The 16,395-nt window shown below is 34.4% G+C and overlaps 2 long non-coding RNA genes across 4 annotated transcripts in view; one reads left to right on the plus strand and one right to left on the minus strand.

The window, feature by feature from the left end:
• The window catches only part of LOC111091109, an 86,934-nt gene that overhangs the window by 16,363 nt on the left and 54,176 nt on the right, over positions 1 to 16,395 (minus strand). For all 3 annotated transcript variants that reach the window (XR_005373940.1, XR_005373939.1, XR_005373938.1), the window contains one exon: positions 10,740 to 10,887. This is a non-coding gene — a long non-coding RNA (uncharacterized LOC111091109). The remainder of the gene's footprint in view (positions 1 to 10,739; positions 10,888 to 16,395) is intronic.
• The window catches only part of LOC119864437, a 131,835-nt gene that overhangs the window by 9,513 nt on the left and 105,927 nt on the right, over positions 1 to 16,395 (plus strand). The window contains exon 2 of the long non-coding RNA XR_005373947.1: positions 11,653 to 11,748. This is a non-coding gene — a long non-coding RNA (uncharacterized LOC119864437). The remainder of the gene's footprint in view (positions 1 to 11,652; positions 11,749 to 16,395) is intronic.

Consider the following 16,395-nt stretch of genomic DNA (forward strand, 5'->3'; position numbering starts at 1 on the left):
TCAGGGTCAGCCGAGGTGGCCCACGTAGGTGTCTTGCACTTGCACAGCTTCACAAACTTAACCTGGTTGCCAAGTGTAGCTCTTTGGCTCTGCTGGGGGTAGAGAGGGACTCAGGCAGCTAGTGTCAGTGATGGCAAATACTTGTAAAGGAAAAGATAGCAAGGTTTACAGAGGGCCCATGGTGGCAGTGCTGTGTGCTTCATGAGTGGCAAAATCTCTGAGTTTGTCTGCAAAGCAAGTGTTTGTGAATTATGCTCAATCCTACTACATGTCTGCTAATAATAGCCTCTGCTTTTCTCCCTTGGGCTGAGCTGCCTAAGTATCTCAGCTTTGTTCGTCTCTGTAGCATGAAACCAAAGCAGGACCTTTGTGTAGTGCCCCAAGAGGGTAGAGAAGCTATCTCTTCACCCTACTCTTCCTTTCCTGATGAGGGGAATTCTTTCTAGCTGGGAAATTCCTTGTTGGTGCTAAATGATGTTAGTTTAGGGGATGAGATGATGCAGGCAATGAAGTTGTCTTCCTTCTCTTCATGTTTAATTATTCTCTGTTTGTTTCTTTGTGTGCTTGCTTGTCCTACAGTGTTGCTAAGGTCCTAGTTTGTAGAGGTCCCTTGGAACTGTTTTTGCTAGGGAATCTATCCAGTCATTGATCTTCATGGGGGGAGCAGGGGCATGGAAGCTGGGTTTTGCCATGTTGCTTTTTTTTCTGCCCTCCAAACTAATCTAAGAGATTAAGTTTTGAAATACTTTTATAACTCTGTTGAAATTTTGTATCTCTTATATTTCTTATACGACTCAAGGTGTTAAGTAAAATCTTTAATAGAATGATAATTAGAACAGAAGGAAACAGTTTCATAAGTATGAGTCCTTAGGTTTTATTTTGGGAAGAGACTTGATTCCTGATCTCTGTTAGGCAAATGTGTTCTAGAAAAGATGGAAATATATACACTTAGTTGTGCCTACATGATTCAGATACTCCTGACTGCCTATGGAACCTATGATTTTTTAAAAAAGATATTTACTAATAGCATTTATCCTTAAGATTTTAATTTTATAAACTATAAAAATGTTTGACTTGTCTGACCAAATAAAATGTAAATTTTCTGCAGGTTAAATAACCATAAAATACATAAAAGCCTATCTAAGATATCTTTGTGCCATAGTGCTTAGAAGTGGCTTGTATTTACAGTCAGTATCACTTTTTTGACAGTAATTTATTTATTTGAATCATTTGATTGAGAACTAGTAAATCAGGTTATAATTAGTATAATTCTGGGTCCAGAGGAGACCTAGATATTATTTAGCATAAAAGCTTCATTCATCACGATAGTCTAGATTAATTCATTCCACATCTTTTTCTTCCTTCCTTCCTTCCTTTCGTTCGTTTTCTTTCTTTCTTTCTTTCTCTTTCTTTCTTTTCTTTCTTTCTTTCTTTCTTTCTTTCTTTCTTTCTTTCTTTCTTTCTTTCTTTCTTTCTTTCTTCTTCTTTCTCTTTCTTTCTTTCTTTCTTTCTTTCTTTCTTTCTTTCTTTCTTTCTTTCTTTCTTCTTCTTTCTTTCTCTTTCTTCTTTCTTTCACCTACTATATTTAAGATGCTCTTCTAGACAATGTGGAATCAGTGTAAGGAAGCATAATTCTTCCCTTACAGGTTTTACCATAAGTCACACAATGAGTTAGTGGGACTCTGTGAAGCTCATTAAACTCTTCTGTATTTTTATCTTTGGATTTGCTTTTTGAAATTTTCTCACATTCATTGCATACATTCCTTTTCTACCCCTAGTAATTTGAGAACTTCATTTTAGCTATTACCAAATTGTTATAAATATTTCAGTAGCAAATATTTTGTGTTTATGTGATCAAGTTGATTATGAGTGTTTCCAGAAAAATCTTACTAAATCATTAATTTAATCATGTGTATTCCTTGCTCAAAAACATTTGCCTATCTTTGCCTATACGGGAAACTGACTTTCCTCACTATTATATTCAGGACCTATTATGATTTAAAATTGGAATACTGTATCAGACATACTTTGACTATTCCCTTCAACCGCTAATCTAATTATTCTCCATGTATAGCTTGAATCTTTCTGTCTACATATTATTTATTTTGCTTTTTCTGATTTTAGCATATCTTTTCTCATCTCGAATAGTCTGTATGTTGTTGTCCTTTAGTTTCCAGTAACGTCTTTGATTTTATTTTCTAATTTGTTACCGCTATTTGCATACATATGTCTTCTCTTGGACTTAAATTTGGGGGAGCAATGATTGTGATTTTTTATTTTAAAAATATTTCTCTGTAATCACAATAAAGAGTATAATATTTAATTAATATTTGATTACTTGAATATAATTAGAGGGAAACAGAACAGTGCAAACTCCAAAAGCATGCTGTTCAGTGCTATAGAAACAAACAGCATCTGAGGGAAAGAACACTTCCTAGATAACAAGGAGTTGACCATATCTGAAGGGAGACATGACATCTAGAAAGAGTGAGGAAGGGACAACAAGCATTCATTGCCTACTTCACTATTTTGTTTAGACAGAATAAATAGAAATTCAATTAATGCATTCTATAGTTTTTCCTCGATGGTTTAGGTCTATAGTGGCAAAGGATGTCATCCTGTATTTCTATTTATAGTTTCTGAATCCAGCAGCTCTTCAATAAAATTTATATAGTGGTAATAACTAAAATAATATATGTATAATCAAAGCACTTCTCTTGATGACTAAGGCAAGTTTGGTGATAAAATTCAGCAATTACCTGTTCCACTTGAACAAATTAGACTTTAAAGTTCCATATTAGAACTTACTGTCAAAAGTTTTTCAGTATTTAAAAATTTATTTTAATTCACTGGAATGCATCATACACCCACAAGCGAACACTTTTTTCTTCCTTCCTTTCTTTTTTTTTTTTTTTTGTTAAAAATTCAATACATATTCTACCCATATTGAATTCAAGAAACAGGCTGAAGGAGAAGTAAAAAGTATTTTAAATTTGAAAAATTATGAATGATTTTTAAGAATATTTTCCTACTGTATCAACAACTTTGGGATATTGAATCCTAATGCACATGTTCTTTCTTTAAGATGCCTGTTCAACTTTTCGTCATCATTTGAATCATTATTGGGAGAGAGATGGAAATTAAATGTATATATTGAACATATAGGGCTTGAGAGAAAAAGGAATAGTGTCTAATAAGACAAGGAGTTGGCCAAGAAAGAGGCAGGAAGCCCCCACCGGCATAATCGAACTATGTAAGTGGTATCATTTTCATGTACATCTGTTCTGGGATTCTTCCAAGGGCCTGATTAGGGTGAAAGTAAACTCCTATGAGCCTCAGTTTTTACGAATGTAAAGTTTCCAATTAATCTCCACAGTCTCCAAATAAGTTCAAACCATAATTATACAATCTTCTATCACTTTCCTGGTTTAAACAGTTAAACAGAAAACAAGCAATGTTTGGTGTATATATGTATGATATATATATATATATATCATACATATATACACACGCACCTCCAGATGTGGTTTACGCCAAATCCTTCATGAGGTGGACACATTGATATTCTAAAAGTTTCCCTGGGTACCAGCCATCGGCACTGTACTTCATCCTGGCAGCTATTTTACATGTACATAAATTATCCCAAAAGGTGCTTTTGCTTTATTTTGTCAGTGTAAGTCTATTAACATAAAGTCCCGCATTTTTATCTCAGATATTGATTTTTAACCTGGATCATTTGGACATTTCCCCCCACAATCTGAAGTTTTTCACACATTTTGCATATATAATCATTAATTTTCTGTCATTTCTCCACCTCCTGTCATTACTGTGGCTGTTTATTCCTTCTCACATTCTCATCCAACTATTAATGAAGCTATCTCTAGCTAATCAACAGAACAGATTCTCACTGTTTCTGCTTCCTTGCCACTTCATCCTCAAATCTTTTTTTTTTTTTTTTTTTTTTTTAAGGTTAAATGTTACTGTCTAGAAACCTGTTGAACAGATAGAAGTATTCATGATGGGTACCATTCAGATCTGGTGTTATAATGTTAACATTGAGAAATTAAGCATGCAAGAGTGAGGAAATTCCAAAGTTGAAATTCCCATTAATTCATTCATTTAAAAGATGTAGAATTAAAAGTTCTTATAGGTACCTTAACAAAGGACTCTATACAGTGTATGTATATTTTTACAGTTAAATATATATTCTGTAATACTCAACATTTTTTAATTTTTTTGAGTGAAAGATTGAATTTGGGTTTTTTTTTTGTTGTTATTTAATTTTAGTTTTAAGTAGTTAACACAGAGCAATTTTGGTTTCTGGAGTAAAATTCAGTGACTCATCACTTACATCCAACAACCAATGCTTATCATAATAAGTGCCCTTCTTAGTACTCATCACTCATCTAGCCCATCCCCCACTGACCTCCATCAATCTTGTTTCCCTCTCTCCTTTTTTTCTTTTCCTCCATCTGTTTTCTTTCTTAAATTCCAATATGACTTAGATCATACAATATTTGTCTTTCTATGACTGGCTTTTGTCACTAGACATGACTTAGTATATACTAAGCTCCATCCATGTCATTGCAAATAGCAAGATTTCATTCTTTTTAAAGGCTGAGTAATATTCCAATATATATATATTGGAATATTACTATATTACTATATATATATATATATATATATATATATATATATATATATATATACCACCTCTTCTTTATCCATTCATCTGTCAACATATATTTGGGCTCTCTCCATAGTTTGGCTATTGTTGATAATGCTGCTATAAACATTGGGGTACATTTATCCCTTTGATTCTGTATTTTCGTATCCTTTGATACGAAAGGATCCTTTTGTATCCTTTGAGTAAATACCTAGGACTGCATATATGATATACTTAGGTAGATATAGAGGGTAGTTCTATTTTTAACATTTGGAGGAACCTCTATACTGTTTTCCAGAGTGGCTGCACCCGTTTGCATTCCCAGCAGTGCAAGAGGATTCCCCTTTCAGCACATCCTCACCAACATCTGTTGTTTCTTATGTTGTTGATTTTAGCCATTCTGACAGGTGTGAGATGACATCTCATCATGGTTTTGATTTGTACTTCCCTGATGATGAGTGATGTTGGACATTTTTTCATATGTCTGTTAGCCATCTGGATGTCTTTTTTGGAAAACTATGTCTTCTGACCATTTCTTAACTGGGATATTTTTTTGGAAACTCACCTTTTATCATATATGTCATTTTCAAATATCTTCTCCCATTCTGTAGGCTACCTTTCAGTTTTATGGGTTGTTTCCTTTGCTGTGCAGAAACTTTGTATTTTGATGGAGTCCCAGTAGTTCATTTTTGCTCGTTTCCCTTGCCTGTGGTGATGTGTCTAGTTAGAAGTTGCTATGGCCAAGGTCAAAGAGGTTTCTGCCTATATTCTCCTCTAGTATTTTTAATGGTTTTTGTCTCACATTAAGGACTTTAATCCATTTTGAATTTATGTTTGTGTATGGTGTAAGAAAGTGGTCCAGTTTCAATCTTCTGCACGTTGCTGTCCAGTTTTCCCAACACCATTTGTTGAAGAGACTGTCTTTTTTGCACTGGATATTCTTTCCTATTTTATCAAAGATTAGTTGACCATATAGTTGTGGGTCCATTTCTGGATTCTCTATTCTGTTCCCTTGAACTATATGTTTTTGTGCCAGTACCATACTGTCTTTGTGACTACAGCTTTGTAATATACCTTGAAATCCAGAATTGTGATGCCTCCCGTTTTGTTTCTCTTTTTCAGAATTGCTTTGGCTATTTGGAATCTTTTGTGGTTCCATACAAATTTTAGGATTGTTTGTTCTAGCTCTGTGAAAAAATACAGGTGGTATTTTGATGGAGATTGCATTAAGTGTATATATTACTTTGGGTAGGATAGATATTTTAACAATGTTTGATCTTCAAATCAATGAGCATGGAATGCTTTTCCATTTCTTTATGTCATCTTCAGTTTCTTTCATATGTGTTCTATAGTTTTCAGAGTATAGATATTTTCCTTCTTTAGTTAGATTTATTCTTAGGTATCTTATTATCTTTGGTGCAATTGCAAATGGCATTGATTCCTTGATTTCTTTTTCTGCTGCTTTGTTATTGGTGTATAGATATGCAACAGATTTCCGCACATCCACATTGATTTTCTATCCTGTGACTTTGCTGAATTCATGTGTGAGTTCTAGCAATTTTTTGGTGGAGTCTTTAGAGTTTTCTACATAGAATATCATGTCATCTGCAAATAGTAAAAGTTTGGCTTCTTCCTTGCCAATTTGAGTGCCTTTTATTTCTTTTTATTGTCTGATTGCTGAGGCTTAGATTTCGAGTCCTATGTTAAGTAGCAGTGGTGGGGGTGGGTATCCTTGTCTTGTTCCTGACTGTAGGGGAAAGACTCAGTTTTTCCCCATTGAGGATGATATTAGCTGTGGGTCTTTTGAATGGCCTTTATGATGTTGAGGTATGTTCCATCTGTCTCTACGTTGTTGAGGGTTTTTATCAGGAAAGGATCCTATATTTTGTCAAATGCTTTTTCTGCACCTATTGATGAGACCACATATTATTTTTATCCCCTCTTTTACTAATATGGTATATCACATTGATTAATTTGTGAATGTTGGACCACCCCTGCAGCCCATGAATAAATCCTACTTGATCATGGTAAATAATTCTTTTACTATTAAATTTGACTTGCTAGCATTTTACCAAGAATTTTTGTATCCATGTTTATCAAAGTATTGGCCTTTCTGAGTGGGGCCTTTGTCTGGTTTGGAGTCAAGGTAATGCTGGCTTTATGAAATGATTTTGGAAGTTTTCCTTCCATTTCTTTTTTTTTTTTTTTTTTTTTTTGGAGCAGTTTGAGGACAATAGGTATTAATTCTTCTTTAAATGTCTAGTAGAAATTCCCTGGGAAGCCATCCAGCCCAGGACTTTTATTTGTTGGGGGATATTTGATTATGGATTCCATTTCTTTGCTGGTTATGGGTCAGTTCAAATTTTCTACTTCTTCCTATTCAGTTTTGGTAGTTTGCAAGTTTCTGGAAATTTGTCCATTTCTTTTAGGTTGCCCTATTTATTGGCATATAAGTTTTCATGGTATTCTCTTATAATTGTATTTCTGTGATGTTGGTTGTGATGTCTCCTCTAGAATTTGTGATTTTCTCTATTTAGGTCCTTTCTCTTTTCTTCTTGTTAAGTCTGGCTCCAGGTTTACCAATTTTATTAATTCTTTCAAAGAACCAGCTCCTAGTTTCATTGTTTTGTGTTTTGTTTTGTTTACTCTACTGTGTAATTTATTTCTGCTCTAATATTTATTCCCCTCTTCTGCTGACTTTTTGCTTTATTGTCTATTCCTTTTCTGGTTCCTTTAGGTGTAGGGTTAGGATGTATATTTGAGATATTTCTTGCTTCTTGAGATAGGCCTGTAGTGTAATATACTTCCCTATTTGGATTGCTTTTGCTGCATCTCAAAGGTTTTGGGCTGTCATGCTTTCATTTTCATTTAATTCCATGTATATTTTAAATTCTTTAGTTTACTAGTTGACTCATTCATTCTTTAGTAGGATGTTCTTCAACCTCCATATAGTTAAGGCCTTTCCAAATTTTTTCTTGTGGTTGATTTACAATTTCATAGTGTTGTGGTCTGAAAACATGCATGGTATGCTCTTAATCTTTTTGTACTTGTTGAGGGCTGATCTGTGACCTAGTAAGTGATCTATTCTGGAGAATGTTTCATGTGCACTTGAGAAGAATGAGTATTCTGCTGCTTTAGGATGAAATGTTCAGAATATATCTGTTAAGTTCATCCAGTCCAGTATGTTATTCCAAGCCATTGTTTCTTTGTTGATTATCTGCTTAGATGATCTGTCCATTGCTGTAAATGGGGTGTTAAAGTCCCCTACTATTATTGTGTTATCATCAATGAGTTTCTTTATGTTTGTTATTAATTGATTTATATATTTGGGTGCTCCCAAGTTGGTGGCATAAATATTTACAATTGTTATATCTTCTTGATGGGTGGACTGCTTAATTATGGTATAATGCTCTTCTTCATCTCTTGTTACAGTCTTTGTTTTATTTTTTTATTTTTAATTTCTTTTTATTTTTAAAGATTGCATTTATTTATTCATAAGAGACACAGAAAGAGAGGCAAAGAAATAGACAGAGGGAGAAGCAGGCTCCCTGTGGGGAACTTGATGTGGGACTCAACCCGGGATCCTGGGATCACGCCCTGAGCCAAAGGCAGACACTCAACCACTGAGCCACTCAGGTGTCCCCAGTCTTTGTTTTAAAATCTAGTTTGTCTGATATAAGAATGGCTACTCCAGCTTTCTTTTGACATTTAGCATGGTAGATTGTTCTCCAAACCCTCACTTTCAATCTGCAGGTGTCTTTAGGTCTAAAATGAGTGTTTCATAGGCAGCATATAGATGGATCTTGGGTTTTTTAATCCATTTTGATACCCTTTTGATTGGTGCATTTAGTCCATTTACATTCAGAGTGATTACTGTGAGATAGGAATTTAGTGCCATGTGTTACCTGTAGAGTTCATGTTTCTGGTGATGTTCTCTTGTCCTTTCTAGTATTTGTTGCTTTTGGTCTTTTTTTTCTCCACTCAGAATCCCCCTTAACATTTCTTGCAGGGATGGTTTAGTGGTCATGAGCTCCTTTAGTTTTTGTTTGAGAAACTCCATGTCTCCTTCTATTTTGAAAGATAGCCTTGCTGGATAAAGGATTCTTGCCTGCATATTTTTCCCATTCAGCACATTGAATATTTCCTTCCACTCCTTTCTGGCCTGCCAAATCTCTGTGGATAGATTGCCTGTGAACCTGATATGTCTTCCCTTGTGGGTTAAGGACCTTTATTCCCTTGCTGCTTTCAGGATTCTTTCTTTGTGTATTTTGTGAATTTGACTACGATATACCTTGGTGATGGCTGGCTTTTGTTGAATTTAATAGGTGTTCTCTGTGCTTCTTGGATTTTGATGTCTGTGTCCTTCCTCAGATTAGGGAAATTTTCAGCTACTATTTGTTTGAATAAACCTTCTGCCTCTTTATCTCTCTTTTCATCTCTGGGACTTCTATAATATGAATGTTATTATGTTTTACTAAGTTACTGAGTTTTCTAAGTCTATCTTCGTGATCCATTACTTATCTTTCCCTATTCTTTTCAGCTTCATTTATTTCCATAATTTTATCTTCTATATCACTGATTTGCTCCTCTGCCTTATCCAACCTTTTTTTTTACAGCCTCTGTTTGTGTTTGCATCTCAGTTATAGCATTTTTAATTTTGGCCTGACTAGATATTAGTTATTTTAGCTCTGTACTAAGAGATTCTCTAGTGTCTTCTATGCTTTTTTCAAGTCCAGCTAGTATCCTTATAATTGTTGTTTTAAATTCTAGTTCAAACATCTTTCTTATATCTGTATTGATTAAATCCCTGATTGAGTTCTACCTCATGTTCTTTCTTTTGGGGTGAGTTCTCTCACATCATCATCTTGTCCAGAAAAGAAGAAAGAGAAAAAAGAACAACAAAACAAACAAACAAACAAACAAACAAACAAAGAAATAAAACTAACCAACCAAACAAAAACGCAATAAAATAAGAAAACAAAACAAAACAAAACAAAACCAAAAAAAACATTAGATTCTGGGTGTGTTTTGGTCTGCTTGTTAAAACAAAGATCTCCCCCCCCCAAAAACTAAATAAAATGAAAATAGACAAAATTTTAAAAATATGAAATTTATATATGTAAATTTATATATATAAATTTAAAAATTAATAAACAAAAAGGAATTGGAAAATACAAGAAAATAAATGAAAAAATAATAAAAATAAAAGAATTAAAGTAAAAATGAAGCCCGATTCTATTTCCCCTAGAGCTGAAGCTTTGTAACATTTTATGATTAATAAACTCAGTGTGAGCTAGATGTTTAGAGGAGGGGCCTGTTGCACTGATTCTCAGGTGGACTTGTTTCAGTGGAGATATGTCTCCAAGGTCCAGGCGGGTGGGGCTTTATATGTGGCTCTGGCCTCCACTAGGTGGCATTGTTTTGCTCCTGGAAGGCTTTCAGCTCTGATGGCTAGATGAATTTGATGGCACTGGGCTCTGTAACATTGGAGCTGAAAGTTTGGGCCCCTCACTCCTCAGTGAGCCCTTACAGAAAAGAAATTGGTCACCCTATTTGTTTCCCCAGTTTTCATCTGAAACCTGCCTTTACCCTGCCCATGTCCAAGGCCTTTTTTACCTCAGGTGTGTGACTGAGTTTCAAAACTCCAAATTTCAGGGACACCCATGGCATGGGCTCACATAGTTCCTCTGGGGGACGGTTTCACCACACTTATTGGCCAGTCCCAGGCAAGTGGCCATTTGATTACCGGGCAATTTGGAGTTTATAGCAGAAATCTAGCACCAGGACCCACTGCTCTCTGCCGGCAACCCAGCTCCTATGCCTGGGAATAGAACAGCACCTAGGTATGGTTCATTCTTCCTGCAACCCAGGGGATCCTTAGACCACCCTGTCACTTCTGGTTTTCTGCCCCTCTTTGCCACCTGAGCACCTTTCATGCAGGCACATCCCCAATGGTAATGAACTTAAAGGTTCAGATTTGGCATTCTGCAGCTTCTAATACTATGTAGTAGCCAATGTACGCAGGCTCCCTCCCTGCTGCCACCTCCACAGCTATAGCTCCCATACCTCCTACCTTCCAGGAGTGGTCACTTTTCTATTCGTAGAATTGCAGTTTTTGTTCTCTCAGGGCCTCTGATTGACCTCTTGGGTGTTCAGAATAATTTGATAACTATTTAGCTGTGTTTGAGAGTCTAGAGAAGCTCAGCGTCCTCCTACTCCTCCTGTAGAGTGAAAGATTGAATTTCTACTCAACATTTTACATATTTCACAATTTGACAGTGATTCTGCTTTACAAAAAAAAGAAATAATGGAAATATGGAGACATGTTGCACTCACTGTTCTTAAACCTATCTAATTTTCACATTATCATGTTCCTGATTTAGAAATGCTTTTCCAGGGACGCCTGGGTAGCTCAGTGGTTGAGCATCTGCCTCCAGCTCAGGGCATGATTCTGGTCAGGGGATGGAGTTCCTCATAGGGCTCCCTGTGAGCAGCCTGCTTCTCTCTCTATGTCTCTGTGTCTCTCATGAATAAGTAAATAAAATCTTTACAAAAAAATGCTTTTCCAGTTACAGTCCAGTATGGACCTCTCACAACTCATCATTAAAAAATTCACTCACACATAGCATTTAACTTAGACTTAGCTTTGGCTTGCTCTATCAAGCCATCTTTTCATTATTATCCCAGCACTATATCTCATATAAGACTTTGCCATATCTGTTTTTCCCTTGAATAGTTTTCAAACATTCAAAAATGGTTAATAATTTTTTAAAAGAAGAGTACCTCAGTAAGTTTTTTATTTTAGCATTTAATATTTTGTCTTTGAAAATTATATAATAAGACATTTATTACTTTTTCTTCTCGAGTGGTTTATTAATATAATGTATAATATAGCATATATTAGTATATATATATATATATATATATATATATATATATATCCCAAGGCTATGGCCTAGCTTACTAATAATCTTTTTTATTTTAAGGAAGTTCAAAATATACATTGGATGTTCATCAATCAATGATTGTTACAGTTTTACTTGGATTCATAAAACAGGACGTTTTCTTTCAGAAGAAAGAAGGTAAGAAATATTATAACTTCTTTTCTATTTCTATTATTTGAGTTTTTAACTTTAAAAATTATCCCCTCTTAAAAATATAAAAAAAATTAAAAAATATATAAAATTTCCCCTCTTTACAAATCTTTTATAGTTTAATCTGTATATTTCCCCCTTGTATCACTATCAAGATTTTTTAATGGGATTTATTAATTTTGACTCCTTTCAGAATTTATTTTTTTCTCAAAATTTACTCATTACTTGGTAACCATTTGTCAAAAAATTGAGTCTGCTTATAAATTCACAACCTTTCTCCATTGATCTTCTCTATTGACATGGTGTAACTTGGCTTTAAACATATAAACTAGGTCATAATCGGAGGTAAATCTCACTTCATCTCTTTTTCTCTAACAATTTTACTTATCTTCAGAATAAAATTGAATATTCTTGCTTGCTCACCCTTTTATAAATTTCAGAATTATGTTATGTAAATTAAAAATTCCATTAAGACTTAATGTGAAATATGTTAAATTTATAAATTAACGTGGTAAAAACAGATATTTCTATAGCACTTAAGTATACCTAGCTGAGAATATGGTATGTCTATCCAGTTATTAATGTTTTATTTTAAATTTTCCATAAGAAATTATAACTTAATTTTTCATAGCACAGCTTTCATAAACTTTATATCTAAATAGAAGACTGCTTGTTATTACTAATGAAAACTTATTTTTTCCCAATATTTTTACTGTGATGATTGCTAGTAAATAGGGATGATGTTTCGTTTTATTTGTTATATATCCATGTACCTTTTTAATCTACTTAATTCATTTAGTTTTTTGTTTGAATTTGTCTTGTCAATCTCATACTTCTGAAAGAATTATCAGAATGCTATGGTATTAATATACTGGATTTAAAATAAGGCTGTAGCACTAAGGGAATCAACTTCGGAGTTTCTCAAAGTTAGTGAGTCAAAGTGAGCAAATAGCAAAGTGGTCTTAGTATGAAGTTGTAATTATTAATATACTTCCCATTATTAAGACATATAGAATATTATCTTATGGCATATGATGGAAATAGGAAAATAATGGACTTCATTTTTTTTGCATGCCCTTAAACATATTTTATATGTTTGTGGAAATTAGAGCTAATCATCTTCAGGGTTGTAGATGGTTTTGGAATATATCTAAAATTGTAACGTAAATAACACAAATTAAATCTTTGTGAAAAGTGTATGGTATAGAAAAATTAGAATACAAATGAAAGATCTGTTGTTAGAGACTATATAGAACATATGTGAAGTTATCTTAAAGTTTTCTCTAAAAGTTACTCTCTCAAGGCTTTTTTTTTTTTTTTTTCCTGTCAGGGAGATAATGATTTATAACTAACCTAAGGTTACTTATCATTTAACCCATTATAATGACCTTCTGTTGTAATTCTTTGTTATATATTTACACAGTCATTTTAAACTCCTGAGTTACCAATTGGCCTGTGGGTCTACTTATATTGTCTATTTTTATTCTTGATTATGAGCCACGCTATTTTATTCCTTGACATGGTTGCTAAGTTTTGTTTATATGCCAGACTTGTAGATGATACATTATAGAGACTCTCAAATAGTATTTAGTTTTGCTCTAGCACAGAATTATATACCTGGATCACCATGATCTTGTGGAGGTTTGGTTTTCAACCTTTTTGATTAGTTGCATCCTTAATCTTATATCATATCCCTTAGCCATATAGTTCTTGTTCCTGAGGCATATACCTTCTAGGGTTTCACTGAAAAATATGATATGCTTATTAAGCCAATCAAACTCCAACAGGGCTCCAACAAATTATTTCTCCGCAATTTGTGGTTGTTAAATTCTCTATTCAGATTAGTTAACCTTTCAAATATTGCTTTCTGCGAAGTTCCTTGGATTCTAATCTTACGTACAAATATTTTAGGAATCACGGAAAGATTTGGATGAAATTTATATCAGGACTTTGATGTTTTCCTCAATGTGACTCCCTTCAGCCTCTCAGGCAGTTTAAAATTCTGAAAGATCAGAATCCTTTGGTCATTTGAATGATTATTCCTCTGTATTTTAAGAAGTAATGATTTTTGTTTTTCTGGGTATCTATAATGTAACTTGGTATGTTTTTTCTTTCTTTTTTTAAAAATTTAGTTTTTAGTGGTCATCAAGCGTCTTGAATCTATAAATTTATGTCTTTCTCCCAATTTGGGGAGTTTTCAGCCCTTATTTTATCTATTTTATATTTTTTATATTTTCCCCTTAGCTCCTCTCTCTCTTCTTTCTAGGACTCCAAAATCCAATCAGTGAGAGTTTGTTCAGATATTTTCAGCAGATACTATTGTGTTTGGAGTATCAGTAACCAATAAAGATGCTGTGTAGAGCCTTTGGCTGGCACTATATGCCAGTAATAACACAGACTTTTATGGAAAAGTCAATGCCAAAAAAACCCAAAAACAAACAAACAAACAAAAAAACCAATGCTATCCTCTGTAGGTATTATTCTTTTGAGGAAAACAAAATAAAAAACAAAACAAAACAAAACTTATCTTTCACTACTGTGATTTAGTAGAAACTAAACACTTAAACAAGAGTCATAAAGTTCCCATGAGACCTAAGAGACTCATTGTGAAATGTATGTGATGTATCTATGAAGCATGCAGTTGGGTATGCCTATGCAGTGTCATAAATGAGATTAGGCTTGAGCATAACTGAAAAGTATAAGTAAATTATGTGAGCAAGTATGTTTCCTACCATGTTCTTCACTATCTCTCCTCCTGCTTTACTCTTTCCTCTTTCAATGTTTAGCTATAGCTTCTGGAAAGTTTCCTATGACTAGTTGGCTGAGAAAGAAAAGAAACAAACAAACAAAAAAACATAAGGCACAGCTTAATGGTGGTTCTGCAGTGGTTATGCTGGCTCCACCCTAAATTGGGTAAATTCAACACTATTGCCTCAAGGGTGGCCCTGAAAGAAATAGTAAAAGAAAATTGTCAAAATGGCAGAGTTTTGAGTAATGGGTTTATTGTTTATTTTATCTGGACTGAGAGCCAGAAATACAGATTTTATTGATTTATTGGCGTAGGTAATGATTTGGTTGGATGGTTAGAGACATAAAAGAATACAACTGGAAAATTGTGATAAGGTAGTATGAGAAAGATGACTTGGATGGTCTTTTTTAAATGGGCAGAGTTTAAAAGTATTTTTATTTCATGAAACAAAGTACTGCCCAGAGAACAAACAGTGGAAGAGAATGCTATTAATCAGATAGTTAAGATGACCTGTTCAGCAGATGTTACTCTGACTCTTGCCTCAGCCACCCTTGTTCTTGCTTAATAGTCTTACTAAGTAAGCTTATTGCTTGAGTTTATTATACTGGTTTAGGAACATGGCTTTTTACCCCGAAAGGCCAACAAACTCCCCCAAAACCCTAAACATAGTTGAGTACCCATGTACCATCGAGAGGGACCAACATTGATCCTGCTATGTGTAGCATGTTGATTGCACTAGAACATCTCTATGATAAAAGGGCAGTGCTTTGTTCTCACTGAAATAGACAGTTACTATGGATATGGATATAACTTTCCTTCTCACAATACCTCTGCCAAAATTACCAATCAGTGACTTATAGAATGTCTTGTTTATAACTGTGGTCATCCACAGAGCATTGCTTCTGACCAGGGAGCTTATTTTAAAGTCAATGAATTTTAGAAATGAGCTCATACTCCTGTAATTCACTGGTGTATGTACCTCATCACCTGCAGCAGTTAGCCTGATAGAATATTTTAATTGCTTTTTGAAGACACAATATATGCCTTCAGGTGAAAAGCTGTATGTTGTTTGAGATAATATCCTTAAAATTGTGGTCTAGCCTCCGAATGAGCAGCCATATATGACCCTGTTTTTTTCAAAACCAGGAGCTATGGGTTCAGGGATCCTGGTATGGCAAAGGGAGTGATTTTATCACAATTACCCCTAAGATTCTCTAACAAAAATTTGGCTGCCTGGGTTAGTACCTTTGGGCTATGATAGTTTACAAGTGTTAGTTTGCAAGGGAGGACTACATTCACAAAGGGACAAAGAAATAGTTCCACTAAATTAGAAGCTGAACCTGCCACCCTACTTTGGGTTTATCATGCCACTGAACCAATAAACAACAAAAAAGGAAGTTACTTTCTAGAAGAAGTCATCCTGGTTACTAAGGGCAAAGTGGATTGTTAATACACCAAATTTCATTTCTGGGGCCAAGGAAGAGTGAGTCTGGAATGCAAGGGACTTTTCTGAGAGACTTCCTAGTGCATCTGTTTTTTACCATATGATATTTATCATGTGATAAATTTCAATAGAAAAAAAACCCAACTAAATAGAGACAAGACTTTGGCTGGATCAGACTCTTCAAGAGTTTGGGGGCACCTGGGTGGTGCAGTTGGTTAAATGTCCAACTCTTGGTTTCAGCTCAGGTTGTAATCTCAGGGTTGTGAGATTGAGCTCCTCATCAGACTCCATGCTTAGCATGATGTCTGTTTAAGATTCGTTCTCCTTCTACCCCTCTCCATACTCTCAAATAATTAAATCTTTTTAAAAAAGGAATAAATATTTGGAAATATACCAAGCAGTGAACATTAGCCCATGAAGTGCTTGCTGAGGACAAAGAAAA

Source organism: Canis lupus, chromosome 19 (assembly GCF_011100685.1).
Source record: "Canis lupus familiaris isolate Mischka breed German Shepherd chromosome 19, alternate assembly UU_Cfam_GSD_1.0, whole genome shotgun sequence".
NCBI classification, from domain to species: Eukaryota; Metazoa; Chordata; class Mammalia; order Carnivora; family Canidae; genus Canis; species Canis lupus.